We start from the raw sequence: 14,532 nt of genomic DNA, 5'->3' as shown, positions 1-14,532 counted from the left end.
ATGAAGATATACAGTGGGTAACATTTACTCTCTCAGAGAGATCTGGAATTCATCTGTAAAATAACCATTCTCTTTCTACATTATTAATAGACTGCTGCTATTCCTAATATTTTTTAAGTTTATATGGTTTTTTAATTTGAAAATCTGGGGGTTTTTTAAAATTTCTCTTGACAATCTCAGATGTCTCTTGCTATGAGTAATGAAAAATTAAACAGTGTGACTGTAGCAAGAGGACATTTAGATCAGGAAGATGAGCTGACTCACAGGGAGTGCGTGCCCTTTTTCCTCTGTCGTGCTTTCCACAAGGCCTCCCAGCACCACCAGCCCTGGCTTCTCTCCATGGAGAAGAACTCAGCATAGAGACATCTACACGCAGCTAGAAATCTTACAAGGTCTCTCCTTTTTATGTTGGGAAAGTGCTTCTACTTTTACAGTTTCCTATACACTTTAATTTTTTTTAAAACAATCTTAAAATCTGTACTAAAATGCTGCTATGAATTTTATAAATTGATGTCCAAGTCAAGAAATGAGATGACTACTGGAAAGAGAAAGACCTGCCTGTTCCAGCTTGAGGGTCTCTTTTCTGGGTGTAATTTTCTCTATTTCATTACTTATCATTTGAAGATCATAAAATATCTTTTCTTGACCCTTCTGTAATGTTCTCTGTTACACTGAATTTAAGAATTGAGATTACAAATACCAAATAAGGAGAAAGAAAAAGACTCAATTTCATCTCCAGTGGACAGGCTTTATTTCTTCTCACTACTTGCTGCTTTTATTCACCAGTCTAGCTCCAATGACAGTGGAGATTTATATCTGCAGCCATGGCAGAAGAATTGGCCTAGGCACTGAAGGAGATGAATACTTCAGAAACAATGGACAAATAGTTCAAAACCTCACTGTCGTTTTTTCTCCATAGCTAATCCATAGAGGATTTGCACTCCCTTCAAGAACAAACTGCATGGAAATATACTCTATATATTCAAGAAATATCAGCCAATATTTGCAACTTCTCAGAAGTTTCTGAGTAAACTTAAAAAAAAAGCTTTATGTTCTCAGCCCTGGAAAAATATCACCAGAGCTTTAAACACAGAATTAGGCTCGCTTCCTCCTTATGTCTTGGGCTAGAACTAATTTAATAGCTTTCTATCAGTGTATGTCTCGGGGGAAATGTGCATAAGCCTGTCCTTTTTCTATGCCACCGTTGCATCCCTGGGAAGCAAACAAAGGCAGACCCACTCTGTATCACCTAATGTTCCTTGTCATATGGGGATTTCCACCTCTGAAAGATTTAAGTTTGCTGAGATGCCTGTTCTTGCTGCACTTTTCTCATTTATCACTCTGTGGATGCATTGTAGACCTCAGGTGCACACAGGCTTGCACTACATTAAAAAAAAGGGTGAAAAGCAGAAGGAGCCAAAGCCATCACTGTAGAACCAGAGCCTCATGAAAAACATGGCCTTTGAGTCATTTTAGATCTGAGGCCAGAAAATACATTTATACAGATTCTGGAGTTTGTAAAAAAAATGTTGAGGTGAAGTTGTACTTTCTTTTCCTATTATTCAAATTTTTATTCAAATTTCCAGGACTTAGAGTAACAATCTACATAGCCTGTTTTTATCATGATAAAAAATTTTCAAGATGATTTAAAAAAAAAAAATTATAGACAAGAATTTATAAGACTTTTATTCATTTTTAAGTAAATATGTGATTCTATATGACAAGGATTATTGGAACAAACATCAGATATTAAATGCTAAGTCAATGCTGACTCTGAAAAGAAAGTTAAAATACTAAAAGTAAAATTGAGAAAAAGAAAAAATCATCACTGAAAATCAGAATGCTGTTGTTGAGAATGTTGCATGTATAAAAACACAGCTGCATGTTGCTCATGTGAAAGGGAGATGGAGCTTGCAGTGACACATGTAGATATATCCCAGGTAATACCAACAATATTTTAACCAATGAACTGTTTATCGTACTATAATGTCTAAACATCATCAAATTGCATAAACACCAATAATTCACATAAAAAGGAGATCTGGGATCTTTCTTATTATTAGTAAAGGAAGTTGCCATAATTTTTTTCATTAGATGGAGTACAGATTTTATGTGTATATTTTTAGCACTTTTTTCTCTCTTCATAAATGCACAATTCTTAAAGCATTAAGATCCAGCCAGAATCTGTTCCTGAACCCACTAAGCAAGAAAGCAAGCACAGAAAGAGAAATCAGAGAACCTTGGCTGTTACTCTGGCACATTTCTAGCCTGCTTCCAGCCTCCTGTTTCCATGGCTATCTGAAGCTGTAAGTGCTACTGCAGTGCGTTGCATCTCCTGAGTGTCTTCAGCTAGATAGAAATGAAGTAATAATCTTTCCCTATTTAAAACAGGTAACAAATGTGGTTAGAACTTGAGGAGAGGGGATAACTCTAATTCATAAATACATACTTTCCTGGCCTTGACCCCAGGAACTGGGAGGTAAACCACAAGGCCAGCTTTTCTGATGTAGACCCAGGGGAAAACACGGATATAGCTTATAGGATTCTATTTAATGACAGGTTCAGGATACAAGCCTTTAATTTACTATATGTATTTATCATTACTTTCAATCAAAATCTAGACCTGATGGATGTGCATCTAGCCTCTTCTTCACCTGTAGGGCTACAGCCTCAAAATGTGAAAGGAGATTAATGGACACAGAAGAAAAAACTCAAAATGCCCCTAGGAAATAGAGTAACTGCAACCCTGGGGCAGCAAGGAAGCAATACCAGATTAACTTTCCTACTGGGAGCAACACACCTGAATTTCTGACTTCTCACCTCAGGGACTTGACCCCCATGGTTAAATGTCACTCAGGGGCTGGCAGTGACTGCTCTCCCTTTCCTGCTACTGTCAGCTCTGCCTTACTGTCTCTGGGCTACCTCTCTTTGTGGGAAGGGCTGATGCCTTTCCTGGTCTTAAAATCAAGAGTCGTACATGGTTAGAAGGGGAAAAGGGATTTTACCTTGGTATTTATTTTAAGGATCCTTAGGTGCACATGTCCAGGTCATATGCATCGAGATGCACCCTGCCAAGTCTGCCCCCAAAGATTGGGTATAACATTATAGGTTTTACTAATCAGCATATCTATCAAAGATTCCCCAATGAGAGGCTCAAGTGAGCTCCCCTCCCCAAGGAACCTTACCCTGGATGGTTGTATCTTGGTTTTACAGAATGTGTTCTGGAGAGGACCTTGGGGTCTGGGGCACACTGATCCCTAGCTATGAAGCTTCTAAAGTGTTTAGTCTCTTAGCTGAACAAACAAGTCCAAGAATGTAGGCAAAAAGCACTAAGAATACAGAAGTTGTAAAAAGGTATAACAGGGGTATAAAAGAAAAGGCAAAAAATCTTCATGGCATCAGGGCCACAGTCACTTTGCTGAGGCTCTTCTCTCCCCACAGCTCCCTGAGCCAGGACTCAGGGAGCACTTGTGGCAGTACAACAAAAAAAAGCACTTTATGCAGCCTAGGGAAGCTGAGTTGTCACAAAATCACCATCATGCTTAATGTGAACTGACCAGGGAAATCTCTCAGTGATTCGGCCTGAATGAGAAAGGGTGAGCTATCCAAGGTGAGCAAGCAAGGAAATGTAGGCGAAAAACAAAACAAGCCACCTTTTTAGCAGTATGATTTACTTTGAGCATTCTAGAGCTTGGCACCTATTCCAGATGCTTTTTCAGGAATATTTCCCTCTTGTTCGTAAATGGTCAGAAGATAATTGTCACACTTATGGAAGTGTTTATTCCTCTTAACAGAAATATCTACCCTGTGAGCATTTACCTTTGAGCTAGCTGGCTGCACTTCTTCTTGGTCTATGGAGGGTAACAGGCATGCTGCAGGTCTCATCCCTCCTAACCAAAGGAAGGGGATCTGAAATGCCTTGTCTGGACCCTGCAGGAGAATTGCTCATTTTTTCCACTGACTCTAATGGGAGACATATACAGTGAGATCAGGTTAGTGGCCTACAGTGTAGACATCTCTGTTTGTACAGATCAATCCTCCATCAAGAAAAACGCTGACTTTTTCTGTTATAACAAATTTGATTCCTCTATCCCATCTCTCTCTTGACAAGCAAAACACCTTGTCAAAGGGAAGGTTAAGATAGAAGGTAAAAACACAGGTGGAAATTATGTTGGTGTAAGGATTAATTTGACTGTAAGATAGCAGCATAAAATTACTCCTTGCAGCATAGCAATAAACACAGTATTTTTCATACATTTCTGAAATATTCTACTGATTTTGCTGAGGACTACCATAGATTTTGGCTGGCTTTTCCATTTCATAGTTGTGATTCCTTGAATTTTTTACATTGTACCCTTGCTCAGATATTAATGGAGCCCTAGTGGCAAGTGTTCAGTAGCCCAGATGAGATGCCAAAGGTTAGTAATGACTTTTGAACAAACACTGCTGAAGTGGCAGTGTGTAGTTGAAAAGACACAATTTCTCCCAGCAGTTCAATATTGTATGTTAACTTTATATGCAGAGAACCTGTGGGTGTCTTTTAATTTGTCAACAGCATGCAACAGAGCACTGCCATTTTATACGCTTGTGGGAAAGTGTTACTGTAGTGGTTTGGCAGAAACACCAATTAAGTGTACTGGTTTGGTTCGAAATATCCATTACTTACTTATTTTCCTTCTGTGAGATAAGAATTAGGAGAAAGCAAAGCAGGCATAAAACTTAATATAAAGAAGTTTATTAACAGACCTAAAAGAAAGAAAAAAAGTCAGACTAAACCTTCAGAACACTTCTCCTCCCCCCACCTTTCTCCCTTCTCCTACTGACAACGTAAAAAGACAACCCTTGAGATTTTTTCCAGTCAGTTTACCACCTCTATAATAATCTTTTTCAGTTCACTTAGGGAGAGGAGTCTCTCTTGCTCATGCTATGGAGATATCTCCACAAGACACAGACCTCTCATGGCTTCAGTGTCACAGCGAGACAGCTGCCCAGGTTGGTTCTCTGCTCGCATGTGAAAGTCCCTTCCCTCGACTTACAGTTTTCCCCACAACTGCTTTTGAGGGTCCAATCTTGAGCTAATGGGGTACCATTTTAAGGTTGAGCTGTTCAGAAGCAAAGGTTCTCTTCACCTATCTCTGGGAGCATCTTCATCTCTAGGAATAGAGGTCTTGTTCTTCCCTGGGAGCAAGGGTCTTCATCATTTTCATCTCTGTTCAAACTTCTCATCAAATCACAGCTACTTCAACAGTTGCTTATTTGCTTGTTTCAGCACAGGTACTTTTGCTCACCATTGCAGTTTGAATGCTCCACCCCCCATGCTTCATGAAATTACAACAGGTACTCTGATGTATCACAGTCCATCACCATAGCTTTACAACAGAATTTCAGCTTCTAGGTTTGAAGCATCTCCTCTTTCTCCTCTCTCGGGGTTTCAGCTCTTCCTTCTTCACTGACTTTGGCGTCTTTATGGTGTTTTCTTCACATTCCTTTACCTTTCCTCTTCCTCTGCAGGCTTCATCTGTTCTGGTGAATCTTACAGCACTATGAGAGTTAATCTCACCCAGGCCTTGCAGCTGGAATTCGCCTTTTGCTGTTGGTCACCTAATTTCTTCCGGGTGACAGCCGGAGCTCATTTTGGTGTAGCATTTTATTTCAGCGGCTGCACTGGGAGGGGCTGGCCGAGCCATGGGGCCACCTGCACGGAGCAGGGCTGCGGGTGGAACAGGGATGCGGGGGCTCCAGGGTGGCTGTCTTCTGGCCAGCCTGGCCTGCACTGAGGGCGCTGTGCCGGGTGTCCAGCGAGCAGAAGCGGCTGAGATCTCAGCCAAGCCCCACCGCGGCTGACCCGGCCAGGCCGCGCCGAGCAGGGCCCAGCTCCAGTCCCCAGTTGCCTGTCCAAAAGCCAGAAGAAAGAGAGAGTTTTCCTGGGGTTTGTTCATTCTTAAATGTGGATCACAGAGGCGTGTCAAGCTTCTTAAGTGGCTTTAAAAAGTTGCCAATATTCAAACTAGCCAGTTGATTGGTTCTATTGCATCTAGAGGAAGCTGTAAGCACCTCTTTACAAAGAATCACTTCCGTGGCTGATGGAACCCTCCTTAACTAAAAACCCAAACTATGCTAAACCATGACAGTTACTTCAACCTAATTGACTCTTTTTGCTGCATGGAAATTATTTACCCAGAAATACTACAGTGGAGGGTCAATTTGCTTTCGATAAAAGAATCCAATTACTTGGGATCTTTTACAGGATGAAGACATTGCATTGTAGCTGTAGTTCCCCTCTATTGTTAAGGCAAAAATCATGCTGTACTGAACAAACTCTCCTAAGCTCTTACTTTCTTTTTGGTTGTTTTGTAGGGCAAGAAAGGAGGGCTGTTCAACAAAAGAATGGGAAAAGGAAAGTTATTCAAAATTGGTCAGTTTAGCTGTACATGGATTATGTTCCAATCAGATGAACTGAGGAATGAAAACTACACAAGTACTGAATTTCTTTTGAAAGAATTGAGTTTATATTGAGAGTTGTCTTGACATTTAAAAGTTAAGCTGGAAGGTTGAGTCTGTGATACCCTTACTGTAATTCATTCTGCTTTTAGAAATCCATAGGAGAGCAGATCAGGTATTACATGTCCATAGAAAAGAAAAAATTAGGACTTAGTTCTAAACCAGGAAAAAAAAAAAAGAGGAATGAAAAGTTTCACAGACAAATAAAATTAATGTCAATTCCAGATACATGGTGGCACAATTCATCAATCAATTTGCTTGTAAACAAGGAGGAACTATCAAGGAGATAAACAACAGTCAACATGGGTTTATTAGGAACAGATTACAAACCAACTTCTCTTCCGTGGTAGCAGGACAGGTTTTGTGGTTGGAAGAAAAGCATACAGGATTTACATTTTGATTTTTGCTGCCCTTTTGACTCCATCAAATGATAGTTTTGTAATCAAGCTTGAGAAACTTTCATGATAGAACCACAACAACCATCAAAACTGGTTGGAAAACAGTAATGTAGAAATAGCTGTTGGCAGCCACGTCAAACCAGAGCTTGTTCAGAGAGGGGCTTGGTCCTGCCTGGAGTGTGCACAGAATTTGTGTGCAGCAGGAGGGACTAAAACCCCCTGGTTATGTACCTTGAAGTCAACAGGGAGCTCAGAGGAGCTGATGAACAGAAACAGAGACCCGTGTGTGGGATGGTGCAGCACAGGAGCATCAATAATAAGCCATACCAAGAAAGACACAACTTACACCAGCGTCTCTGAGGCTTCTTCTACACTTCTGCTTAGCAGTGGCCACAATCTGTCTCTCTCCAAGTTGTCTTGCTCAGAAGTATGACTAGCTGTGAACGTTCATTTGTGTCTTCTGAATGGAAAACCCTGAAACCCACCAGTTTTCTAGTTACAATAGGATACCTGTATCCCTTTCTTCATTTCCTATACAAAGATCTGAAGATATTTGGTTTTTTAATTCATATCTACAATGTAGACTTAACATACTCATGTTGTGGATAGTTTTCTCTCCCTAAACCATTTCCATAATTTATTTCATACCCTAATAAAAGTTAGAAATGGCTAAACAACTGAAGATCAAGCACTTTCACAGTCCTAATCTGCAATTAGTATTTGGAAGACATTGTAATGTACAGTGGAAAAAGCTGTGTCCTTCCTGGAAATCATTTGTACCTGAGGCATCAGTGAATTTTCCTTTGTTGTTATCAGCAGTTACACCACAAACAACCAGAACTGTTTTCAAGTTGTAAGCAGTGAACAATCATGTATTTCTGAAAATTTTCTGATGTTTTTTAATTAGGAAGAGATATACAGCTACTAATTGCTTCTTTTTTAATGTTGTTCATGCATTGCTAACAACAAATTAATGTTGCTTCCAAGTATTTTAAGTTTGCATAGAAATAAAAAATTCTGTATTTTTTGAAAATGACAAGGTATCAGAATTATTTCTCTCCATAAATATGAAAAATAGAGTTTTCATGAGCAGCAGATGGAAAAAGAAATGAGATTGCAATGCAAGAGTGGAAGATTGAATGTAGGTCTCTGATAAACTTGCTTGAAACATGCACTGGATATTATTAGGATATCAGCTGTCTTCAGTGAAAATTCTATCCTCAAACTATAAAAATTTTTTCATAACAGATACATATTTGTAAAGGTTTTAATTTCAACAAACCAGAACATTTTTGCATACTTCAAAGAGTAATGGTCACAAAGTAAAACACAAGAAGTTCCACCTCAACATGAGGAAGAGCTTCTTTACATTGAGGGTGGGGGAGCACTGGAACAGGCTGCCCAGGGAGGCTGTGGAGTCTCCCTCTGCGGAGACATCCAAAACCCACCTGGACACATTCCTGTGTCACCTGCTCCAAGTGACCCTACCTTGGCAGGGGGTTGGACTGGATGATCTCCAGAGGTCCATTCTAGCTCTAACTATTATGTGATTCTGTGATTCTGTGATTTTTAAGAAAAGAAATTAAAAAGCATTCCTAAGCCTTTCTAAGGTTGGCACACCTACACATAACAGTTGTTAATATATAGCACATTCTATTTTGAAAATAGTCTGCAGAATGCACTTTGCATGTCCCTGTTTTGTGTCTTTATGCCAATTATAATTCACATTACAATAATGTAGATTACATTGTCCTTGGGCCTCAATTACAATTGTCCTTCCTAATTACAATTTCATTATACATCCATACAGTGTATGTCCTTTTCCCCATAAATGCCATTGTCCTAAGTTCATTTTAGGACCATACTCTTTTTGATCACCAGATGGTAATATTCTGGGCTATACTGACTCCTGATCTAATTCCATCAACCTCTTTGTTCTTATTCAAGAAGCATCCATGAGGCCTCTTCTTATTTTATCTCCTATTTGCATTATTGTAAAAATGATGAGCATAAACGCAATTAGAATTTTCCTTATAGTAATGCAGGCATCTCCTTCAGCTTTCTATTGCATGAATGCCCCTGGGCTGATCCCCCTGTTTTAGTAATCCAAACTATGAGCTGGGAATCTTCCAGCTGCTCATCCCATGAGCTGACAACGACACCAGCAGATGCGTGTCTTTTTTTGGGCTCTTTGTAACCTGATGAGTTTCCTTCCTCTCATTCTGTAAGGAGCAGACAGCACATTTTAATTGCTTTATACCCTTCAGAATTTGTGCTCCCATGGTGTGTGAAGGTCAGTGCAGAAGACAGCCAGCGCTAATACAGAGTGCAGTATCTTCGTGAGGGGAGTTCTTCTGGGCAGAGTGCTGGTCCCATCAGAAGGGCAGCAGGGGTTTTTGTGCATCCCTCTAGTTCACAATGCACTGGATCCTAATGAACATATCACAGCATAGTGGGTCATGCCATGTGTCTGCTTGGGTCAAAGACAATCCTCAACCCTACGAATGTGAACATGGCTCCCGTGGCAGATGGGCCATGGGTAGATGGGAGAGTTGTTTGTTCATCATCACTGCCTTGCATGGTATTTGTGACCAGGTCTTTGCTTTTTTTGTGGGTACAATGCTGTGCCACACTCCAGATGAACTGAGTCCTTTGGTAAAGCACGCAGGAATCTAAACAGAGCTGTCCCAAATGGGTTTAGTGGTTTTTGAGGGATCCCTTTTATATCCAAAACAAGCCAAATTCACCAAAATGAAAGTGTTTTGTAGGAGTGCTATAAATTCTAAAAAATTCCCATTGCTATTTGGGTATAAATGTGGACATGTGGTTACATTGCAAATGCTTGGAACTAGGAAATAGCTGTTTCAGAGACACAGTAAATAAGTGACAATTTGAAATTCTCTGCTTTATTTTAAATAAGGTCAAATTCAGTTGCAGATGTACACATCTAGGCATATACCTGCATTATCATAAAAGCGTAGGAGCATAGAGAACACTTTGTGCATTTTCATTTGTGCCTTTTTAATTGAAAGATGGATACAAGTAAAACCAATAAAGAATGAAAGTGATATTCTATTTCAGTTAGCCTTTGATATTGAATAAGCTAAAATCATTACCTCTTTCAATATTAATATGGTGTCTGAGCTCACAGTCTGTTACCAGGAGTGTGCTTGGAAGATGTAAAACAGGATGTTCTTTTCTTACTTTCTTGAGATTGTAAACACTCTTTGTAAAACAGATTAGCATTGCATAACCTTTATTTTTGTTCACTTCTCTGCAAAGGATTTGACCCATTCCAGAAATATAAAATGCATTTGTTTTGATCAAAATATGATGGTATATTGTGTTCTTCAGCAAGGAGAGGACCCCAAACCATGCTATGTGCAGGTGAAATGAAATTTCAGTCTTACACAAACTCTTTACAAGGGGCAGGCCAGGGATTAGGGCATTCTCTTGGGTTGTTTGTGACACAGAACACAGACACACAAGTGTATTTTCATATCCTTTACTATAATTTTCTATACCCCTCTGGTGAGTACTCATAAATCAGCTCCTTTAATCTGGAGCTCCTTTTATCAGACTTGAACCAACATGTCAGCTTGCGTCCAAAATCTCTGAGCTTAATGGCCATGAAACCAGGCTCTGTTTTGCCACCTGCCACTCTCCTGTAGACAATATTTCCAATGTGATGACAGTATCACCTCATTCCTGACTAAACGCCGCTCTCATTCTGCCATAAATCCAGCTGTTTCCTAACCTTGTTCTTTTCCTTTCCTGATGAAGTTCTGTGTGGTTTCCACTATATCAAAACAGAAACGCCCAGGGCCCTCTGAATCAGCTCCCATTTTGATTACTGCAATTTGCCCTTCTGCAGTTCCCCAGACACTCACCTCCCCATCCTACACTGACTGCTTCCTCCAAAACCAATTTGACTGTTTCCATCTCACACATCTCTGCCCTCAAGTTTCAAGAACATCTTCATGCCAAATTTTAACTGCTTCCCCTTGTGTCTACACATCTTTGCCCAACTGTATGGCTGAAGTAAGAAAGCAGAATTTCAGCCCTCCTATAAGCAGCCATCTCTAGCTAATTGACTAAAGCTAGGTTGGGATTCTGCTTAGCTTAAAAAGCATAATCATGTTACATTTATTTATATTATCACCCTGGTAATACAACTTACGGAGTTTATAAGCTGTTGCATCCAGCTGCATCTGTTCCTGTGTTCACGTAGTTTTACACTACTGCTGCCTTTCCCAGTCAGGTATGTCTTGACAAAGCCATTTATTCATCTGAGTGACTCAAGCAGACATGGGCCAAGAAAGAACTTTAAATACTCCCATTATAGTGCAGGATGAGTAATAGAACATAGTTTATGCTTCATTTGTCAGTCACATTTCTGGAAATCCATTCTGTTCCAGGAAGTTAGACATGAATCCAGATGCAGCAGGTGGAGCTTCATTTTACGTGCCAGCAACTGGTGTAACAAGGAGGATTTGGGAGGTGTAAATGCCATCATAGAGAAGTGCCACGTAAGTTCTTCTGCATTGCTAACAAATGTTCACCTTTTGCTCAAAGTGATTTCATTGAATTGCCACAAGTGAGGAACTAAAGCAAACTTTCCCCCAAGGAATAATGATTCAATGTGCTTCATAAACCAAAGTGTAAAGCCTGAAGTAAAAACATTAGACAATATACTCTCTTCCTGTGAAATACATAAAATACTCCTCAAAGGAATACTATCTCATCTATGCTTATATCTATTTTATCTGGAGAAGGTGCTTCCCTCTTTTGGGCTCTATTATGCAGGTACGCTGGGTAATTGAGCCAGCTTTCTTCCAAGTCCTTTTCTAAATGAAGCATCTTCTGTGGCATTTTTTGGCCAGCTATGCAGGCTCAGGGTTGCAAGAATATCTTCTGCATTTTGTGAAGGAAATCAGAATTTTATTACATTTATGCTTAAAAAAGAGAGAGAAAGAAAGAAAGAAAGGAAAAAAGAAATTTGAGGCATTAGACTGATGATGAAAATAGATCCATCACATTAAATGAAAACATTAATTTTTGCAGGACAATCAGGCTAAGGGACAACATCTCCTTGAAGACCACAGGCTTTCTATCAAGCAAGAATTTAATTTTCAGCAGCTTTTGACACCCACCACCCAGGGAAATATCATGCATATGTTTGTTTTGATGTTTTTTGATGCCTGCCTTCTTTTGTACTTAAGCTTCATCTTCACATGAAACAATTTCAATGTTTGTGGCTGGTTTTGTAAATATGAAGAGCAAAAGCTGATGACCAGAGATCTCTTTCTATGCAAGTCTCCTTTTTACTTAGAAGCAGAGCATGACATATATATATTTGTATGAAAAGTACTTACATAATTGGTTTTTAAACTGTCTATTTTCCAAACATATTTATGAGACACCAGTAGGTCCTAAAAAGCCCTCTCCAATGGTTGGGCTGGCATGTTATTGCTAGGAATGATAGTCACTGATCATCACTTCTGGTGTAGCCTGAATGGTAGTTTGAAATTCTGCATCTCTAGAGATTTGGAGAGAGACAAGCTTTTAAAGGTTTTTTTAGAATAAGGTATGTTAGCTAAAAACCGCTATAGTGTTGGGATGTAAAAGCATTCTTGCCTCCTGTAGAGCTTTGTTTTCATGTAACAAAACAGCCTAGCAGAGATTTTGCAATAGGAAGGGGCCCACAGCATTTGGATTTCTCAGACTAGCTCCATTACTAGACAGCTAAGAAAGTCACTCCTGCTGCTCATGTGTATTGTCATTTAGCTATCTTCTAAAATGACCTGAATTACAGGCCTCCCTTTCTTTCCCTTGGACAAAACTGAACTTCTTATATACCTGAAGGGTGTCTATCAAAACTGTGAATATGACAATACGGTCTGGATTTTGATTAATATGTTATAAACAAACAATCATCAGTAATTCAAGCACTCTAACAGAGGGCTGCAAATATCTTTTCCTAAGAGAAGTTGGCAGTTGACAGCACCTCGGATGGAAGAGTGGAAATGAGGGGATCTCCATCATCAACACTGCAAGAGGAGGACCAGCAGATTTTTTTCTTAGTTGCACATATTTTCACAACAGCAAAATTTTGCTGGTTCCTGGATTTCAGCTTTTCCAATTCAATTTCCAAACCATAGTTTATTCATGGTGTGCTTGCAACAATTCTTTTGGCTTCCATAAACTTGTGACTATTGTTATCCAAGTTTTACAATTTCTCTGCTATTCTGTTACTTGAGGGTAATTTTAGCTACAGTTTTGTACTAGAGTAGTTTAGCTAACTTAAAACAGAGAGGGTTTCTGACTAATATCTACAATTTCTCTCTGCTTAGGTTCTCAAATTCCTTGCATTGCATTTATCTTCTGTATCAACAGCTGCACTTAGTAGACAGTTATGCTTTTCTCATCAGTCAGCTATGGACATGCAAATTTGCCACTTCCGTGTTCTCCTTAGGAGTCTAATTTATGAACATGAAAAAATATTCCCCTAATCTGTAACTGTTTCCAAAATGTATCTTTTTCCACATACAGCTAATACCACAGCTTTCAAGCATCTATCAGAATATGAAAACAGAGCAAAAACCATTTAATGTGTATTTTGCATCTCTAGCCCATCACTCCCTCTCCATCTTCTTGCTACCCATCTAACTACCCAAATGGGGAAATTCAATATATGACTTAAACAGATTTTAAACAGAAAATAATTTTCATGAGGAAGGGAACATGCTGTATTTCTTAGCATAAGCAAGGTGCAAAAAATTTGGACTGGAATATTTGATGCAATGTCTCTATAGACATTCCTACAAAAAATTTTATTGCTTAAGGACAACAACTTTTAATTCAAATATTCCTTACTTCAAGTATTTCTTTTTAGTTTTAGATGACTTTTTTTTTAAGGAGGTATTCCACATAACCCAAATTTGGTTACTATATTTCCTTCAAAGAGGGTGGTTTTGCATAAAAACTAAATAATAAAATCACAGAATCTCTGAATCATGGGGGGGTTGAGGTTATAAGGAAGCACTGAAGATCACCTGATCCAATCCCCAAGCTCAAGCAGGACCACCTATAACCAGTTTCCCAAGACCACAGCCAGATGACTTTTGAATATCTCCAAGGATGGACACCCCACAATGTCCCTGGACAGCCTGTGCCAGGGCTCGGTCATGCTCACAGTGAGTGTTTTCTGATGTGCAGAAAACTCTCCTCCTGTGTTTCAGTTTGTGCCCATTGGCTCTGTCCTGCCTAAGGTCCCCATGGAAAAGAGCCTGGTTCCATCTTCTCCGCACCCTCCCTCCAGGCTCTTATCCATAGAGATACCCCCTGAGCCTCGTCTGGGCCAAACTCAGCTCTCAGCCTTTAGCTGTAGAAGAGATGCGCCATCTTTGTGTCCCTTCACGAGATGCTGTCCATCATGTCCATGTCTGTTTTGCACTGGGAAGCCCAGAGATGGACACAGCACTCCAGGTGTGGCCTCACCAGTGCTGAGCAGAGGGGAAGGATCCCCTCCCTCAACCTGCAGGCAGCGTGTTGCCTACCACAGCACAATTCATTGCTGCTGGACAGAATGCTTCAAAGACATATTTTGTAGGTGACATCTTTTTGAGACTTC

This window comes from Corvus moneduloides, chromosome 2 (genome assembly GCF_009650955.1).
Source record: "Corvus moneduloides isolate bCorMon1 chromosome 2, bCorMon1.pri, whole genome shotgun sequence".
Taxonomy (NCBI): domain Eukaryota; kingdom Metazoa; phylum Chordata; class Aves; order Passeriformes; family Corvidae; genus Corvus; species Corvus moneduloides.
The sequence above is the reverse complement of the archived record's forward strand: the minus strand, read 5'-3'. Positions refer to the sequence as shown.